This window comes from Pseudopipra pipra, chromosome 13 (genome assembly GCF_036250125.1).
Source record: "Pseudopipra pipra isolate bDixPip1 chromosome 13, bDixPip1.hap1, whole genome shotgun sequence".
NCBI classification, from domain to species: domain Eukaryota; kingdom Metazoa; phylum Chordata; class Aves; order Passeriformes; family Pipridae; genus Pseudopipra; species Pseudopipra pipra.
In genome coordinates this window covers 5,789,090-5,807,635 of record NC_087561.1, presented here as the reverse complement: position 1 = coordinate 5,807,635, position 18,546 = coordinate 5,789,090, and the positions used below count along the sequence as shown (strand labels likewise).

The window sequence follows — 18,546 nt, the reverse complement described above, 5'->3', positions numbered from 1 at the left end:
TCCCATTCAATGCATTTTTGTGCTCATTTACAAGCTCTATGGTGTGTTTGCTTGACGCTTTATTCCCCTCACTCCCAAACTCACTTAAAACCAAAGGCAGAGAACCCCAGGGTTCTTGTAAGGCCATGTTTGGAAACCCAGCCTTCCAGAAGCAGTGGCACCCTGATCATCCTCACCAGTAGCATCAGCTATGTCACCTTTCACGTCAGAATCTAGCAGGTTTTTTACTTCAAAGTCAGTCCTGCAAACCCCATGCAAGCTTTGGATAACCTGTTAATACTCTGCATGTTGGTACAAATACAGAAGTTTTAAGACAAAGACAATGAGCTTTAAGCTCTGGTAGCTCCTGACCACAAGTGATCCAATTCATGTATGCACCTAGATGGTTATATACATTACCTATTCCAGGGGCAGGTTTACTAAGAGGATGTGGGGAGGCAATATCCCTATTTCCTCCTCCCATTTCCACTGCACAGCATGGCTGTCCTTTTGTATGTGGCTGGGGAGACACTGAACAGCTGCCCAGCCCATCCTGCTTCCCCTCCTCCATCCACGGTCCTGCTCACAGCCAACAGAGGCACCACTGACAGCTCACATGTATTTAACAGCTTGGGCAGCAGGTCACTACCAAAACAGCCTAGCACATCGTGGCATAGTAAAACAGCCCACAAAATCACCCTGTTTGGGCAAGGAAGTCTCATGACCTGGAACTCACCACACACCAGGGTTGGCAGACAGTCGAGGAGGCAGATGATGGCTCTCTTCCAATCCCACTGACCAAAGTGACCCGGCAGCCACCTGGAACACAGCAAGAGATGAAATCTCTTTGGCAAGAAGCTCCAAGCCTATTCTCTGCCTCCACAGCATCTGGCACAAGCTAATTTCACCTCTCAAGCTGCTGATCTCTTTGATCTCCCAGATAGTTATGTACCTTAATGATTCATGATTGTTACCCGAGTCCCACCTGCAAGCAGGGAAGCCTCCACACTGGCCTACAAAGGTTATGGGATAGCTGTGGGCTTGCTTCCCCAACCTCCTGGGAGCTACTTCCTTACATCAGCCTCAGAGCATGGTGATTCTATTAAGTGCTGTGGAATTAATCATGATTTATGCCACTTGGAGGGAGAAAATAACCCAGTCCTGTGTCCTCACCTTCTGAGCTACCAGTACTGCTCTGATCTTGTTCATACTTTGAAGTGCATTGTTCCGACCAGGTTGTTAGAATTACTTTGTTCCTGTATCCTTAAGCTCTGGTCATTCTTTGCTGTAATTCCTTGCAGTGGCTTCTGGAAAGGTGTTTTTCCTCCCTCCACTCCCTGCAATAAATGAGTTTGTCACTTGAAATATACTGCCAATGTGTTACATGTCCCACAGTGTTTGTGGTTATATCAGAAGTGTTTGTTTATAGCACCATAATTCAGCAATATCTTGATTATAGGAGAGATGGTGTTGTAACTCACTGTGGCTAGAGAGAATATTATTTTTCTTTTCCTTTAATATAAAATGTTGATTTTCAGTCAATACACTGAAGGAAAAAAGTGCAGTTGTTGCCCTAGTAACCAGCTGCCTTGTAAACCATAAGATGTTAGGAGCACAAGGTGTTAATTGTTCCAAGTGCTGCTTGTGTCAGGGATAAAAGCTAGAATGGGAGAGATCACAAGAAACATCTGGGAAGATAAAGTCAGCTGGTCCCTGGTTGGAGAAAGCCTAGACAACAGCAGATAGAGACGAGGTGAGGAGAAATACCATAGCCACCAGAGGAGCAGGATGAACAGAATTGTGGCCACATGTGAAAGCATCTCTGAGTGAGGCCCCCATAAGCACAACACGACTTGGGAGCCTGATGGGCTTTTACCTGGCACACTAAGCGTTCAGCACCTCCATCACCAGACACTGCTCATTCCCTACTCTGGACCAGATCCATCTCTGTTTCCCCTTCTGCTCCATGTGCTCTGCCCCAGGAGGCTCCTTCCTTCAGCAAGAATTGAGGCTTGTCCTGCATAAGGTGCTACCACCTCCTGCAGAACATCTGCTCCACTAGTGCAAGCCTGGCCAGAGCACCCTTCCTGTCACAAACCTACCTGGGCTGCAACACGCCTTCCTTGCCCTGCTGAGCAGCTCCTCGCATGGCACAGCACAGTACCAACACCTTCAGCGGGCAGTCGATGGCCAGGAGGGCAAACTGAATACAAAGCATCTGTGCCCCTGCCCCAGCCTCCTTTGAGGCAGCCCCCAAATCCAGTGGGCTGCATGCTGGGGTTGGGAAGCAGTGCCAGGAGGGCTCCTTCTGCAAGAGGCCTCCAAGGGAGAAAGGCTGCATGGGGGCTTCTCTCCCATCTCTCTTCTCTCAAACGAAGGCAAGCTGGCAAGACAGCAGCCTCAAGCTCTGCAGCATCTGCCACCTCTCTCCTCTCTCCCCCTGCCCAGCCCCTGCAAACTGGAGAGCAAACAGGAATACTGTTAAATCTGGGCAGAAGTTTTCTACTTTCTAGCCATTTACCTTCTCTGGATGCTCAGCGAACCTGCCAGGATCTGCATTCCCTTAGGAAATAAAGGCAAGGAGCACTGAAAAAGCAATATATTTGCAAGCTAAGCCCCTCCCCGGGGCAGGGTTATGCTAACCAGGAGCCTCTGCCCCAGCATGGGACACGGATTACATCTACACGACAGTAACATATGGAGAGGAGGGCTCACGTCCTGCTCCCCTCCCGCACGCGTGGCTGGGGGGTTTCGTGCCACGCCTTAGCCCGGCACAGAAGAACGGGAGGGCAGGGCCAAGTCCCTGCTTTGACCCGAAGAGAAAAAGGATGGACCACCTTTCCCTCCTTAGACTCCATCTTCTATGGATGTACTCCTGATGTCTCATTAATTTCTGGGAGAGGCAGTTTTCCCCCCCTGTTGTTTTTATTTACTAACTCTTGGTGTTTATACTGGGTGATAAAGCCGTGTATCACAGTGAGCCACACCACAAAGCCCTGTGTGCAACCTAATGATGTGTCACACAGGTGATGAAGCCTGCTTCTAACTAGAGGTTTATTTGCTCTCTCTCACTTCCCCTGATACACTTTCCCACGATAATGCAGCGACCTTCACCTCAGCACAGCCAAACGCAGACCTCTGCTGCTGACCAGGGCTGGGATTTCTGCCATTCTCATCCTTTACACTAAGAAAACACAGTTTGAGCGAATAAAGCTGAGAAACTGTGAATTTTTCCAAGCAGAGAGAGCCTGGGCAGCACTTCAGATAGCAGAGCTGCATTTAAACTGGGATCTGTGGGAAAGACTGAAAAATAAAGATGAATGAGTTTGGTTGGGTAATTAGATAATAAAATTGAAGGCTCTGGAGTTTAGCCCAGAAATATAATCCAGTATATGTGGCTGGCTACCCTGCTCCCTCTCCTACTTCTAGCAGCAGCATCTTAACCCAGCAAGGAGATCTGACCTTCAGAGTCCAAAGACAGAAATGCATTTGGGTAACACAGGATCAGCAGCACAGGATCAATCCTGCCCTCTGTCAGTCTCCCAGCAGCTGGATTTATTCCCCACATGTGAAGCAGGACTGCAGAGAGGTGTTTCAGGGCTCGAAGTGGGCTTCCCACTGCTCCAGCAGGGAACTGGACATAGCACCAAGCCTGGCAGAGTTCAAGGAGCATTTGGACGATGCTCCCAGGAACATGGTGTGGATTCAGGGGCTGTCCTGTGCAGGGCCAGGAGTTGGCCTTTGATGATCTTTGTGCTTGTGGGTCCCTTCCAATTCAGGAGATTCTATGAACTCTCAGGCATATCTCATGCCAGTAAATACTACCATGGCTCTGTAGAGGGTGGTGTTTCGGGGTAAAAAGGGCAGCAAAGTCAGTCTGAAAGGAAAACTGAGGGTGGTTTCACTTTCTGGAGCAACTGCTTTCCTAAATTCAGCTTTCAAATTGCCACAGAGCTGAAAAGCAAAGCAGAGGCAAGTTCTCTTTGACTTGGGAAATCCTTCAGAAATAAAGCAAACCCATTTTTAAAGGCAGACTTTGTCAGCTGCCCTATTTTTAGGATTGACTCCTACAGGTCCTTCCTTCAATGATAGCAGTTTTGCCTGAGCAATGACTAGGGACTGCAGGATTTAGGCTTTTAATAAAGCAATTGTGTAATTAAAAATAAATGGGTCTCTAGTGTCACTATTTAAAAGAAAAGAAAACTTAGATCAAATAAGGCATTTCTTTCTTTTTGGTTTAGTCTGCTTGGATCATGCAGAGCTTTAATGACGCAGTCACAAATGTTGTATTTAAAAGGCCTCTTAGTTGCTGAGAGGAGCCCCAGGAGAGGGCTATTAACTGGCCAAATTAGGCTATTTATTTTTGTGAGTTTTGCAAGTTTGAAAAAGAGAGGCACATTTTCACTTAGGAGAGTGATATTTCAAATAGGTCACAGGAAACTCTGGCAGGCAGGGAGCAAAGCAGAGCGTCAGTAGGAAAACATTAACCAGAGACATTTTGCAAGTGCAAGTCGACATTTGGGTTCCTAATGGCTTCTGAAGTCCATTCAAAAATCTTTCAGTGAATGTAAAATAGGGACAAGGCACTGCAGCTGTGCAGGAGCCCCAGCCTGATCATGAGAGCCTTTAAAATGGCTGAGCCATGCCTGGGGTGCCGCTGCGAGAGAGCCCAGGGCTGTCAGCACTGCTGGCAACTCCGTGGTTTGAAGGAGGTGGACTCTGCCTGTTACTCAGGACGTAGCTCCTGCTTGCAGGGGTAGATGGTCAGTCCGGAAACCTCCCTGCACCTTTCCTGCCTTCAGCTTTGATTTGGATTCTTCAGATAATCCATGAACTTCATTTTCCTCTCAATAATCACAGCCCAGAGCAAATCAGGAGTGACTTCAGTAAATCCTGTAAAGCAAGCTGCACATACACCTTCAGAATCAGGCACAATACTCTTTACATGTGGGTTGGAAAACATCCCTCCACATCACCTCAGTGGGCACAGCACATGCTCGCCAGTAGCACACCTTGTCTTCCTTTTCACCTTTGCAAACAGGATCAATTAACTTAAAGCCCTCTCGGGAATGATTGATGTGAAGTTGCTTTGAAGGACTGGTCCATCTCCCATTGCCCTCAGCAGCTCAGGATGAAGTTACTCAAGAGTTAAAGAAGCCTCTGGGGCAACATTGGGCTGTTGCTGGGTCCTGTCCTTGTTCCAGCAGGGCTGTGGTCCTTTGAGCTGCTGCCACACAAGCAAAAAGAGCACTACTGCACCTGGATGTAAAAATTTTGCAGGATGAGGATGAGAAAATAAATGAAATATTAAGATAATAAAAAGCAGTGTTCCTAGAAAGTGAGGTCTAATGGGTTCCTCTTGGTGGGCTATAAATCCAGCAGGCATACGTGTTGTAAAACAAAACCAAAGTTAAAGTAACCACACACATATTAGAACAACCTTTCTCAAGTTTTTTTCCTGTATAAACCAGGTAATTGAGGACTCAGAGCAGTGGTATGTTGGAGGCTGTCACTGTCACATCAGTGCTTCAGTCAGTGAATAACAGATCTCTACCAAAACACCTTTCCTTGACTGTGGTGGGACAGGCTGTCAGTACCATGTTCTCCTCTGACTGGATGATCATGTGAAGTTGCAGGTGCTTTGTGCCCAGCATTTCCACAGGAATGAGGGAGCCAGTGAAGGGAGCTGAAAGGGAAATAAGGAACGTGCAAATTCAACGAAAGCCTTGTCAGTCGATACACAAAATGTCAAAAGGACCTGACCCACATCTTTACTCTTCTTGTAATCATAGTGCTCTGTCATACTACCATAAAACAGCCCATCCCACCCCAGACAAACATAACCAAAAGCAGGAAGGCTTTCTGGCATGGTGAGGCCATGGGCTGGACTATGAATACCTCTCAGCAAGAGAAAACCAGGGGTACAGAGGGTCCCTCCAAGCATGCCACAGAAGAAACCCCTCTTCCAACCCATGTCACAGGTGGTGTGTGACAGGGTGGGCATGTTTTTCAGAGATGAGGAGGGAATATGTAGGTATGGGTAAAGAACAAACATATAGCTTGCCCATTTGGCATGAAAGGAGCTATAAACATTGTGACAAGTGCCTCCACGAACCCAGGACAACCTCTGCACTGACTCGCAACCACACACTGTCCCTTTGGACTTCACTGAAACCATGCAGGTTGCAAGTCTCCAACTCAGTTGGCTTAATTGTCTGTTAATTCCCATTAAAAACAGTCTAGCAAAATCAGCCCTTTCCAAGGAGATACAGGGGCTGGTTCTCTGCCTCAGACTAACCTGCTGGAGCCCCAGTGTTGGTCATCACCCAGTTGAACGGTACAGTTCTCCAGCTGGATCTTGTGTCTGCTGCATTGTGGCAATGCCTCCAGATCTACTCTGTGTATTAGCTTAGCCCAGCAATATTTATTTAGCAGGTAAAATTTTGATGCTGCTCCTGTAGAAATAGTTTGCAATATATTAACAAGGCCATAATATTAGTCGAAAGCATTTCTCATGTGCCCTCCAACGTTTGGTGTAAAAGAAGCAGCAGATGCCAAAGGTCACAAAGCAAATTCAGTCCTTAAGAGAAGTGAACCATTAGATAAAGCAAAAGGATGAGGGTGATCTGGGGGAACCATAAACCACTCTTTCCTCCAAGACCTTGCTCATGCTGTGTATGATACATGCAAGGTTACTGCTTAAAATAATTAAATATGATCTAAGTCTGTCCAGACACAAAGAAATAATTCATCCTTTTCCCATGGACAGGCACAAAACAAACCATGCCACAGTGCCACACTGGGACAAGTTTAAGTGTTTCTTGATGGATGTGCCTGCATGAACTCCCACTGCCCACCTGGCCAAGATGGGGCTTTCAGGAAGGCTTGAAAGGATTGGGGTCACTCTTGCTTTCCATAAACCCCCTTATCCCATTGCTCCCCTCCTGGGAACAGCCACAGGCATCAGCACCCAGCTGACATCAGTCACAAAATGACAGCTCCTGTCCCCACTGCCCCGCCGGCAGCCAGGGCTCCTTCCCCAGCAAAGGGCAAAGACTTTCCTCTTGGTGATGGGGGCTGGCAGTGCCCACTGCAGAAACCTCCCCTTGGCCTGTTTTCTTTTTGTCTCTGTTTCCCCATTCAGGAAAAAGCTTCTGTCACAACAGCTGCTGATTCATTTTCTGACTTGGTGCCGAGCGTGCCAGACATAACATTCGTTTGCTGCCAAAGTGGTAAAAACAATGACTTACCAGCTCATTTTTCTTCAGTTGATTATGTTGGGGAGGGAGATAGGAGCTTTAATTAAAATTAGATAAGGAGTAGAATAAATCCACTGAGATGCAAAGAGCAAAGCTCTGCAAGGCAGGAAAGGGGAGAGCATTTGAGGCGGTGCAGGAATAGCCATCATCAAACAAAGGAAAACAAAGGAGCCCATGGTCATCAGTGGTGAGGGACTCTGTGCTCTCTTGCTGCCCTTCACCAACTTCTCCTTCTCTCTACTCTTTCCACCATTCAGGTGTCAACAGCTTCCCAGATCAGTAACTCTCAGATCCAACATGATGCCTTCCAGACTGAGAGGAGAGAAGCCACCTAGGGATGGCTCCAGTTAAGGCAGAAAAATATACTGGTCTTTGATCCTTTCCATCTTTCTTCCCTGATTTTTTTTCCTGTGATGTAGTCCTGCCATCAACATTTATTTGCATCTTGGAACACTGACTCATGATTTCCCCAGTAGACGGAATCCACATCCAACCCACATTGTGGAGGTGTTCAGGGCAGCGGTGACTGGATTTTGGCTTGTCTGTTATATGTTAGAGACAAAAGAGCCAAGTCTGGATCCAGTGAGTGAAGTCTGACCTGTTAGACTGTCCAATATTTTTTCATTTGACAGGGTGCTTTGGACACATGGGAATTAAGCTGATCCGTATTCCCTGACCTCAGTCATGTTCCACAGGTTGTATTTCGAAACAGCTCACCTGGTCACTAACTCTCATGGCAAACATCCAAGGGAAGTTTAGATGCCAAGAAAACAATGGCACAAAGAAGCCTGACCACAGTACTGTCTTACTCATGTAAGTAAAAAAAGCTGTTGTCCTCCTCCAAGTGATTCATTCCCATGGGGTTTGTCTCAGTTCTTATTTGGAAAGGAATGGGAGTCAATCAGTGCAAGGACATGCAGAAGAGTCATGGTAACCAGTGTCAGGGTGAGGACCAGCTGTGGAAGAACTATCCAAAGCCATTATCCCAACACTACCCTCATCATCGCATCTGGTGATAAAGAAAAGGCTAAATCATTCAGAGCACCAGAGGCTACAAGACAGATTTTTAAGGCAGCTGAGGAACAATCATTCCACAGGTCTCTGACTGTGTGGAATGGTCACATTCTATGATTCAAACCAAGGACTCATCAAGGACTACTTATCTACTAATGCCCAGTAACCACTCCAATCATATGAGGAGGAAAAGCCTTACCTTTGTACTTAGGAAGCTTTTGCATTCTTTGCTTTAAATGGTTGTTTGCTTTCTTTATTTGACGGGAATACAAAGAATGGCTATTTGGGAATACAAAACCCAAGATCAAAAAGTCACTCATGTTCACCAGAGAACATGAAAGAGACACTAGAGAAGCTATTTAGAAGGAAGGAAGGATTTTCAAGAATACCAAGTGAGGCACCCAGTTACCACCAACAAGCCACTGAAAAAGCTGTCCACCTTCTTGGAATATTTTTGGAAATCTACCTCATTATGTCAACTTCCCTTCAGAACCCGAAGGGAGTATTTTCACCACCATACTCTCACAGAACAGGGACAAAGGAATTTAAGAGATCTCTTATGTTCTCTGCTCTTATCTCTGCTACACAACTAAACTACTCTTTGTTTGACTTGTCTACCTGCATCACTTCGCAAGGTGTGATGTACACACTGTCCCTTGGATGACATGGCTAAATTACAGAAATATAGCAAAATATAAGTATTTAAGAAAATCACCAACTCAATGAACCATGTTACAAGAACACTCACCAAGAAAGATTTCTCCCTCCTGTTACCTTCTGCTGATTCAGATCCCACAGAATGCAATGTTGCACTGCAGAGCCATGCTCAGGACGTGGATCAACATATCTGACCATACAGAGACACCCTGCTCTCCTTGGCTTCAGTTGGACCTGTAGTTTCTCAGCACCTTTGCAAATTAAGTCTAGGAATTAACACATTAAATTGTATTGCTGTATAAGGACCTTCATTTCCAGTCTTTCATCAGCAGAAATGATATTGCCATTCTATACACCAGACCTGTTTTTGTAATACTATGGTTCATCAAAAGTTTTTATGTTAATACCGAATCAGAAATAATACACATGTGATTCATAATAATCTAACTGAATAGCTGCACTGAATGTATTGTAAGAAATTTTGGTTAGGAAAGAAACTCATTAAAGAAATAGTGACTACTATTATCCCACTGCATATATTGTTCTACTGGAAAGTTTCCTTGAGTAGTTTCTTTAATTAGCAATTTGATATTTTGAAATAGTGTGATCTCCACCACACACAATTTGTAACACAGACTTGGCTGGCAATACAAAGGAAAACAAGCAATCTTTTCAGAGTTTGCATCTCTAGGGTATATCTTGTCATTTGCTGCTGTATATATGTGTATAACACAGTGACACTGTTCTTGTGGGATTTTGATTCTTAAAAGTTACATAGATAAAGAGCTTTTTTATTGGAACAGAATATATTGTCTTTTTCTTTTTTTTTTTTTTTAAATCCCCATAAAAATATTTGCATAACTTTGGGCTATTCAAATAGAAGACGTTGACCCCAGCTGTGTTCTAGTGAATGAATCATTTATGTAGGAGCTCATTGCACAGAACGTATGGTATTTTATCTTTGCTGGTTTTCTGCCAAATACAGTCTGTAACAATTTTTCCCCTTTGCCACATTTACTGCTTGACATCCTTTAAAATATACCAGCTCCAAGTGTGAGAAAGCAAAACAGATTCTGGCTCGATCTGGCTGAGAGTTGTTTGTATGGATATCCTTGTGCTGGCACTGAGTTGTCCTTGTTTTTGGAGAACATTCATTCCAGATCTGGGAATCTCCTTCCACTGACTGCTTTTAATCAACATTGATTCAAAGTTAATTTAAACCTGCAGGGAACTGCAGAAGCCCAGGAGCAAGGGAAAACAGGGATCCTCTTCATATACAACATAGGAGTTGCCCCAGTGTAGAGTGACAAAATTCCACAGCCTCGAACATCTTAAGCTCTGCATCCACAGGGAAAGCCTGGAGTAAGGGAGGATGTTTCTGCACAGCTCTGCTCAGTTACAACTATCCTCCAGGTATCACTTAAGTGGTATTTGGGCAAGACATATATCTACCCAGAAGGGCAGGGAACAAGATTATTTCATTAAGTGACTGAGGCACTGCATGGCCAAAGCCACTATTACACCGGGTTTGATTTGAAACGGTAAGCAAGAGGTCAGACTCTCTCAACAGTGATCTCCCAGGGGAGAAGAGATAAGGTAGAGTGCTTAGATTTCTACGCTCCCACATGAGTAGATAAGGTCTGAATGAGCAGCCTCATCCGTAGGCTGCTTCCCTAAGCGTTTTTCATAGCTTACACTGGAAACCCTCATACCTCTCTGCATTCAATCACATAATTATGGTTTCCACGAGAAATTCAGAGCAGGATCTCCTCCCACAAAATTTCCTCTCACCTGCACTCCTTTCATCACCGGAGATGACTGTTTGTCAGCACTACCTCTACTGCTGAGAGAGTTCACATGCAGCTCAATTTAGCAGCTGAGGGAGGCAAGCACCCCACGTGCAAGCTTCCCAAATGTGCACCCGTGTTTGTGTGGCATGAGCATCTCCACGAGGAACTGTTCATTCAGGACACACCTGCAACCTCGCTCCCTGCTAAGCAAGGAACTGCTTTTACAACAGACAGCCTCCATCATCTGGAGGTTACCTTCCAGTTTCCCAGGAAAGCCTTGCTCAGATGGAGATATTGCATGTGGGACGCAGCCCCATTAATCTCTGCCACCCCAGCTTCCTCCTGCCTAAGCTATTCCCCGTCATAGGAGGCTCCCTCTTCATTACACCCTTCCTCCCACGTGCAACAGGAACATAATAGCCCAGTTAAACATGACCCTGGGTAAACACTGAACACAGACAACACACTGCTCCGAAAGTCACCAGTTAATTCATCTTTCAGAAACAGATTATTTCTGATGTGGAATGTTTGCTCCCATGCCCTCAAAACAGCAAGCTGGGGTTTATCATAACTCTGCAAGAAAGTTCTTCCTGAGAGAGTCACCCAAGAACTTGCACTGACACTGATGCCAATGTTCCAGGCAGAGTTGAAAGTGCTGCTGTAATTACAGGTGACTGTTGTATAAACTCCAGTTTTGGTTGCTCGTAACCTCATGTATAATTAATTGTTTTGGTTGAAAACTTCTCCAGCTGGATTTGACCTTGGGCTAAACTCTTTCATTTTGGCTGAAATGGCTTGAATCTTTCCCAAGAATATGTTTAATGAAAAAGACTCCTTTGCCCCTGTTAAAAGGATCTTTTCGTAATTTACTGAAACGTTCTCACATCTCCATGCTTCTAAAAGCAATACCTTGAAATACTGGCAGACTTGACTGCTGTGAAACATGTCTCTTCATATTCTCAGGGTGAAAAAAGGATCACAATTTGGCTGTTTTCAGCCTCAGACATATATATATCCATATAACTTTGACTACCCTCAGTGCTGAGCAAGCTTGGTTCCCCCACTGTGCCAGACACACTGGTGAGGCAACACACACAGCATCCAACAGTGACCAAGGATGCTCCTGAGGCTACAGGGTGTGGTGGGGCTTTCACTGCAAACTTTTGTTGCCTTTTGGTTTTGTGTCCTTTGGTTGCAGGGTCTCTGAGGTACCAGGCCAGAAGAGAGCACTGGAGAAGCAGCTACTGAAAAGAGCCTGTGATCAGCCTGGCTACAGAGCAAGGTCTGACCTGCAGACAGTGAACACAACCCTGGGTGCACAGGGAGCAGCAAAGACAAGTCAAAATGTTCAAAAGTAGTTTAATAAATAGCTTCTGGCTACTCTGAAGACAGATAGAGGTGTCTCTACAGAGGTCTACTCTACAGAGACAGAGGTGGAGAAAATCAGTATGTGAACATTCATTAAAAAGAGCACAGCACAATGCAAGGGGCCTGAATACAATCTGCATGAACAACCTAAAGTTTCCTTCTTCTGAAATATCTGAACTTGAAACCTTATGACAGGCTAAAGATGTTGTACCCACTTTCAGAGGGGGCCAGTGATGTCTGGCCATGCAGAAAACAGGCAGAAAGAACATCTCACTGCAGAGAACAAACCCCAGAAACATGGGAAGTCCTGAGAATATGAATAGAAAAGTGAAAACTACCTCATTAAAATCTTTAAAAATGCAATAGAGTCCAGAGATGTCATTAGGAAAAAGAAACCCCAGCACTCATCTGCCTCTGAGCTAACTGGGAGAGCAAAATGGGTCCACTCCAACCGAGAAATTAAAACACTTACAGACAGTTCTTACTACTCTGTGAACATGAGTCAATACAAGTGAAAATGGTGCACAGATGGGCCAGCACAGAAGCAACAGAAGTGCCGTGATATTTACAAGGGGAAAAAAAAAATCTTCCCTTACAAGTGTAAATATACCAGAGAAATCATCCGCTCGCAGCACAAACCGGGCTTTGATGTAGCAAACACTCCCACCAGGGACAGCACTGGCTCCGCCGGGAGGAGCAGGGATGGTAGACATTGCATCTGGAAGACAGTAGGCTCAAAGCACTGAGCTTTTCCACGGAGTCACAACACACACAAACACACCAGATGACATGGACCATTTTATAATCTTCGTGCACCCAGCGGCAAAGGGCCGAGCACCATCCCCAGCCACGGAAAGATGCTAAGAAGGAAAGAACTGTGGTGAGTGTTGGCTCTAACAGCTGGAAACAGTACTGTGAGAGCCCCACCAGCCTGGGCTCTGATGCACCTCAGCCCAATCCAGCCCACAGCCAGCTTAAAGACTCATGAATCCATGTTCTGCACAGAACCAAGCAAGTGGCACCTGAAGTACTGTGTCCGGTTCTGGGGTCCTCAGCACAGGAAGGACCTGCAGGAGCAGGACCAGAGGAGGGCCATGAAGATAATCAGAGGGCTGGAACACCTCTCCTACAAAGACAGGATGAGAAAGTTGGGGTTGTTCTGCCTGGAGAAGAGAAGGATCCAGGGAGACCTTAGAGCACCTTCCAGTGCCTGAAGGGGCTACAAGAAAGATAGGGACAAACTTTTTAGCAGGGGCTGTTGCAATAGGACAAGGGGTAAAGGTTTTAACTGAAAGAGAGCTGATTTCCTCAACTGTAAGGAAAAGGTTTTTTCACAATGAGAGTGGTGAAACACTGGCACAGGTTGCCCAGACAGGTGGTAGATGCCCCACCCCTGGAGACATTCAAGGTCAGGTTGGATGGGACTCTTGAGACTTTGAGACACTTGATCTAGTTGAAGGTGTCCCTGCTCAGTGCAGGGAGGTTGGACTAGATGACCTTTAAAAGGTCCCTTCCAGCCTAAGCCATTCTATGTTTTTGGAGTCCTTCAGCCTCTCCCAGAGTAACAATAACACACAGGGTCTCTTTCTCCAGCCTCTCACAGGTCACCCCATCAGTGCAAGCTGCTCAGTTCACAGCACGGCCACGAGGCTGAGCTCTCTGGACTAATTACATTTCTCCCCACATGTCTTCCCCTCACCTGTAAAACTACAATAACAATATTTACACTTCTGCAGTTGGCTCAAGATGCGGGAATGAAAACTTAATTATCATCAGTGCTATTTACCTGTGAGGAACAGCTCATGGCTTGACCACGGCGGGAATGAACGGAGCCCAAGGAGCCAGTGTGGAGTCACAGGAGACAGCACAAATCTCATCCCAGCAGTAAAAAGGTCTGGCAGCTTTGAACGGGAAGAAACAGCTTCCCCATCACTTATGAACCTGCTTACAGGGAATTATCACAGAATTTCATAATGGGTTTCCAAGCAGGTCAAGCAAACTCCTACCCATTCAGCTGCTCTGACCGCTGACTCCGCAGTGACACATGTACTTGTGATCTACAGGAAAACCATTTTTAAACAATAAATCCAGCTTTCCAAACCTCTCTCCTCCCCTGGGTCCCTCTAACAACTTTTGTGGGTTTGTGCTACATTGTCTCACTCTCCAAGACCTTTTTTTTCCCCAGTGTTGTGTGAAAGACCCAAGCACAGCAGGAGAAATTAATTAACTGAGCAGACAGCAATTCTGCCATCAAATGAACAAAATGAAAGAGTAACAGAGACTTACACTTATAGTCACCCCTAAGTGTTTCACATGACAACAGCAGGGAAAACACAGTCCAGACTGTTGTTTTAATGTTGATAATATTCCAAAATCCGCAGCGCTTACCAATTTCTCAGTGGAAATAAAACCTTTGACATCAGTGGGAATTCTGTCTGGGCATGAAAGTTGGTTGTTACATTATGATCCAGCAATAAGAGTCTGTTTTGATTGTAAGATCTTTAGCACCATTCCTTTCTAAGCCTGCCCAGAGCACCTGGGCTGACAAGCAGAGGACGAAACTTCAGTCAAATTGTGTTAGACCCAAATACATCCGTGCGCTCACGTGCTTTCTGCCAAGGCTTGTGCTAGCAAAGGATTGATTCTGTTCTCCAGTAAGGGCAGAGTTTATACTTTGCTATCACCTCCCGGCAGCTGGAGGGCTGCCCGATGTGTCAGCCTGCTCTGCTGGAGAGCGTTGACTGTTTGCATCTCAGCGGGTTTGTTATTGCCACGTGCATCCCACTCCGACACAGACCAGGACTGGACAGAACGAGCCTGGTAATTTCCCCCAAAATCATGAAGATGTTAAAGAATATGGGAGGAGAGAAGGGGGGGAGAAGGGGGGGAGGAAGGTGTTATGATGACAGCAAGAGGGAAAAGAGTTAAAATGAAGACAGGAACAAAATCCAAAGCTACACGAGTGTAAGACAGCATCACTTCAGGCATATGTCAAAATAGTGTCAGATTTTTCTCTGTTCATTAAGTCAGCAGTTAAACACCCACTAGCTCTGCTTTTTGTTAGCCCTGGGGTTTTACTACACCTGGAGATCCACTCTATGGCATCAGCAGTAGAAACAATAGGGTTTGTCAGCAAGTAACCTCTTTCAAAAACAGGTTGAGTGACCCCTTCCACTCGTGTCACCGTAAGGGCCACCAGCAGGGGTCAGGTCACAAATTCCTTAAGGTGGAGACCAGCCCAAGCACAACAAAACCCATGGAAAAAGGGCCTGAATTTTATAGATTTTTTTCCTAATTTTAAGTCACACATAACAGCACTTAATATACAGCCCCAGACTTTGATAAAAAGAAAATTATCCCCATAATACTAAGTTAAAAACATCAAATTCATATCTATCCAGCTAATGTGGTAGAGATCACCAGCCTGTGGTGAGCCTGAATGGTCCCAACAAGTGAACATCTGTGCACTGGTCTGAGAAGAACTTGCCCATCTCTAGCACTTGGGGTTGGGTTATTAACTCTCTCACATTTACAGAAGAGTCACAGAGAAAAAAAAAGACATATGAGCACTTTTTGACAGGGTTTTGAACCTGTAATAATATTTCATATAAAATCACTGCCCAATTACAAAATGTTATGACACAGTTAAAGAAAACCAAACAAACAATCTACACACAATAATTTAAGAATAATCCCCAACTTCTTGAGTTTTATAAGCGTTAGTTTCCTTTTTTTGTATATAACTTCTGTTATACTTAATGGAACATTTCCATTACAGGTAGAAGGATGAATAAACAAGCAAACCCTTATTTACAAAAGAGGAATAACATTCTCCAAGAGAGACATTAGATTGAGAGGATGGTAATTTCCTAGGACTGTATTTAGATGAAAGAGTCTGGGTTTTTTAGTGGTTTTGGCCTCAAAAGCCTTCCCAAAGGACACGTACAATTTAGCTGCGCTAAAAGTCTCCTCTAGGTTTAGAAGCCAAGAAGACAGTCATCTCTCTTCTCCAAGAGCCAGCATCCAGAATTTGGCAACAAACACACTTTCCTCCCAAGCAGTATCAGCCCTGAGTCATACCTGCTCTTTGCCATTATACCAGCCCAGCCACATAGATCACCCCTGTCCAGCCTGAGGGAAAATATCCCAAGCAGACACCTTGATTGCCCTGACACTACCTGTTCTGCACTCCAATTTCCACACTTCTCAGTCTGAATAAGGTTGCTTTTTATGCACTGTTTTATTACTGCAGGTAATACTGCACACTCTCAGAAACAGGAACAAAGATTTTGGTGAAAGCAAGTTTGTTTGTCTGAGGGTTTGGGTTTTTTTCCTGTAAAAAAAAAAATTCTCCCCATTTGTAACTGTGCATGTTCCTCGCCAGCCCTCACCTCAGTCAGCCAAGAATCACATGAGGTCTTTCTGAAAAACTAAGTTCTGTGCAACAAAGTTATTAACTGCTGGGAAAGGCAGGAAAGCTTTTTTACAGCTGTTCATTGATCCACTGAACCTCACCTTACACTCTGCCTTTTGGATCCTGCAGACTTCTGGAGTAGGCTGAGTGAAAACAAAAACCTTGGCCAGAGCAGTTACACTGCTTCTTGAGACATGTTTTTTTTGGGTTCAGACCTCAGATTCTCAGCCAGCAACTTCTGTCCCTGGTGGAAAATTAAAAAAAAAAAAAAAAAAAAAAACCAACAAAAACCACCACACCAAAAAAACCCCACCAGGTTTTTCTGCTTTTCAGGAATCCAGATAACAAATATGAGTTTTTAAGACGTTTGCAAAAGATACAAATTGACCCCAATGCCCCAGCGTCCTTCCATCTGAGATAGGAGTTATTCTGATAAAATAAAGTCCCAAGCATCTCTGCTTGCAAGTCCTGCCATCAGAAGGGCAGAGCAGCACCCAATTCTGAGTGTGCTCCCAGCCACATAGTGCTGGGAGCTGGGAGAGGAGCAGCCTGGCTGTGCCAGCTCCCATTCGGCACCAGGGCCCTCCTGGCTCCCTGCAAGGCACATGCCTGTGCACACGAAAGTCATGTCCCCACAAAAGGAGAGAGCCTGGTCCACCTGATGCTGAAGTCCCCATCACCAATACTCGAGTGTCCACAACCCTTGGAAACCTCTTACATGGGCACTACAGCTTGTGCCAGTTACTCTGGTTTCAAACGGGCACAAGTAAGCCTTGGTTTAGGCAATTGGCTGTCATCCTGCAATGAGCAAGGCCAGAATTAATTTTCTCTATTTAATTTATGATTGAATAGTTTTGTTCTAAAACTGTACATGGATGCTTGGGGACCAGTAGGTGGATTTCATTGGCACATAAACCATACACAAGCAGTCCTGTTCGCGTTCCTGCATGCTCTCACAGGAGCACACCATTCCTCACACCCAGCCTGCTGCTTATCTTCCTTTCCTCTTTCCCTTCTAAATGCCACAGACAGCTGATGAAGAGCCAGGCACTCACCTTGACCCAGACTCGAAGCTCCATCAGACTTTCGCAGCAGGAACAGCGAGGTCTGAAATGAGAGGAAATGCTTGGCAGGTGCTCCCAGGGGACTGGCCAAAAATAAATGCACTCTCCAGTTAATTTCCATTTGAGTACTACTAACATTTCTCCCTTAAGAGTGCCGCTAAAGCATTTGATTTACACAAGGCGAGGCAGTCCTGTATTTGTTCGCAGTCACAGCGGCAGACCCAGCACACAACAAGCAACATTCAGAACCATTTTAACCACCTGTGTAAGGTGTCCGTGCTCCCCATACAGACAAGGGATCTTTTAGGGTGTGATTTGCTGTAATTAGGAACCTACCTCTCACCTTTGATTATAGCAGGAGTCTAGACATCTAATGTTGGCTGAGAAGTGACAGACTTAAAATAAGCTTGTACAAATATTCCCCAGTGCATCGGTTCCGCAAGGAACCAGACCGGAGGCTCTCTGGGAAGAGGGTTATATAGTGAGCAGTGCTCGGCACTTGGCAGCGGTGAGCAGCAGGTGAGTCTGTTTACAGGGAGCTCTACTCAGGCGTGACTTGCACAAGGCAAGGCACCGCAGCCAGGACAGAGCGCTGCGGGCTGGGGGGAACCGAGCCCCGAAACCGCTTCCCTCCGCTCAGCTGCCAGCACTGAAGGAGGAAAGTCTGCTGGATCTCAGCTCTGGCGCAGGACCAGAGCCGGCAGCATGGCGACCCGCCAGCCCATTGCCCAGGAAAACACTCCTTCCTTCTCCACGGTGATGCAGCTGTGACAGAAGAGCCGGGGAATATCCCCGAGTCCACTAGCCGCGGGCTACTGAGTGATGCAGACTGAGGGCTGCTTGTAGCTCTGCCATCTCATCCTGCTGCTTGCCTTTTTTTTTTTTTAAAGGAACCACTTGGATCATAACTTTAATCAAGACTTTAGAAAACAAGGCATCTAGAAAATTTGGCCAGATGCATTCTAGCTTCATAAAGGAATTTAAAAGACCCCCAAAATCGC

General features: G+C 45.6%; 1 long non-coding RNA gene across 1 annotated transcript; it reads right to left on the bottom strand.

Annotated features, from left to right (window-relative positions):
• Positions 1–1,633: 1,633 nt before the first annotated feature.
• On the bottom strand, positions 1,634–18,251 carry LOC135421380 (uncharacterized). Its single transcript, XR_010433979.1, has 3 exons — positions 17,537–18,251; positions 16,583–16,725; positions 1,634–5,665 (listed from the first exon to the last, which is right to left on the bottom strand). It is a non-coding gene; the product is annotated as an uncharacterized LOC135421380 (long non-coding RNA).
• Positions 18,252–18,546: the final 295 nt, after the last annotated feature.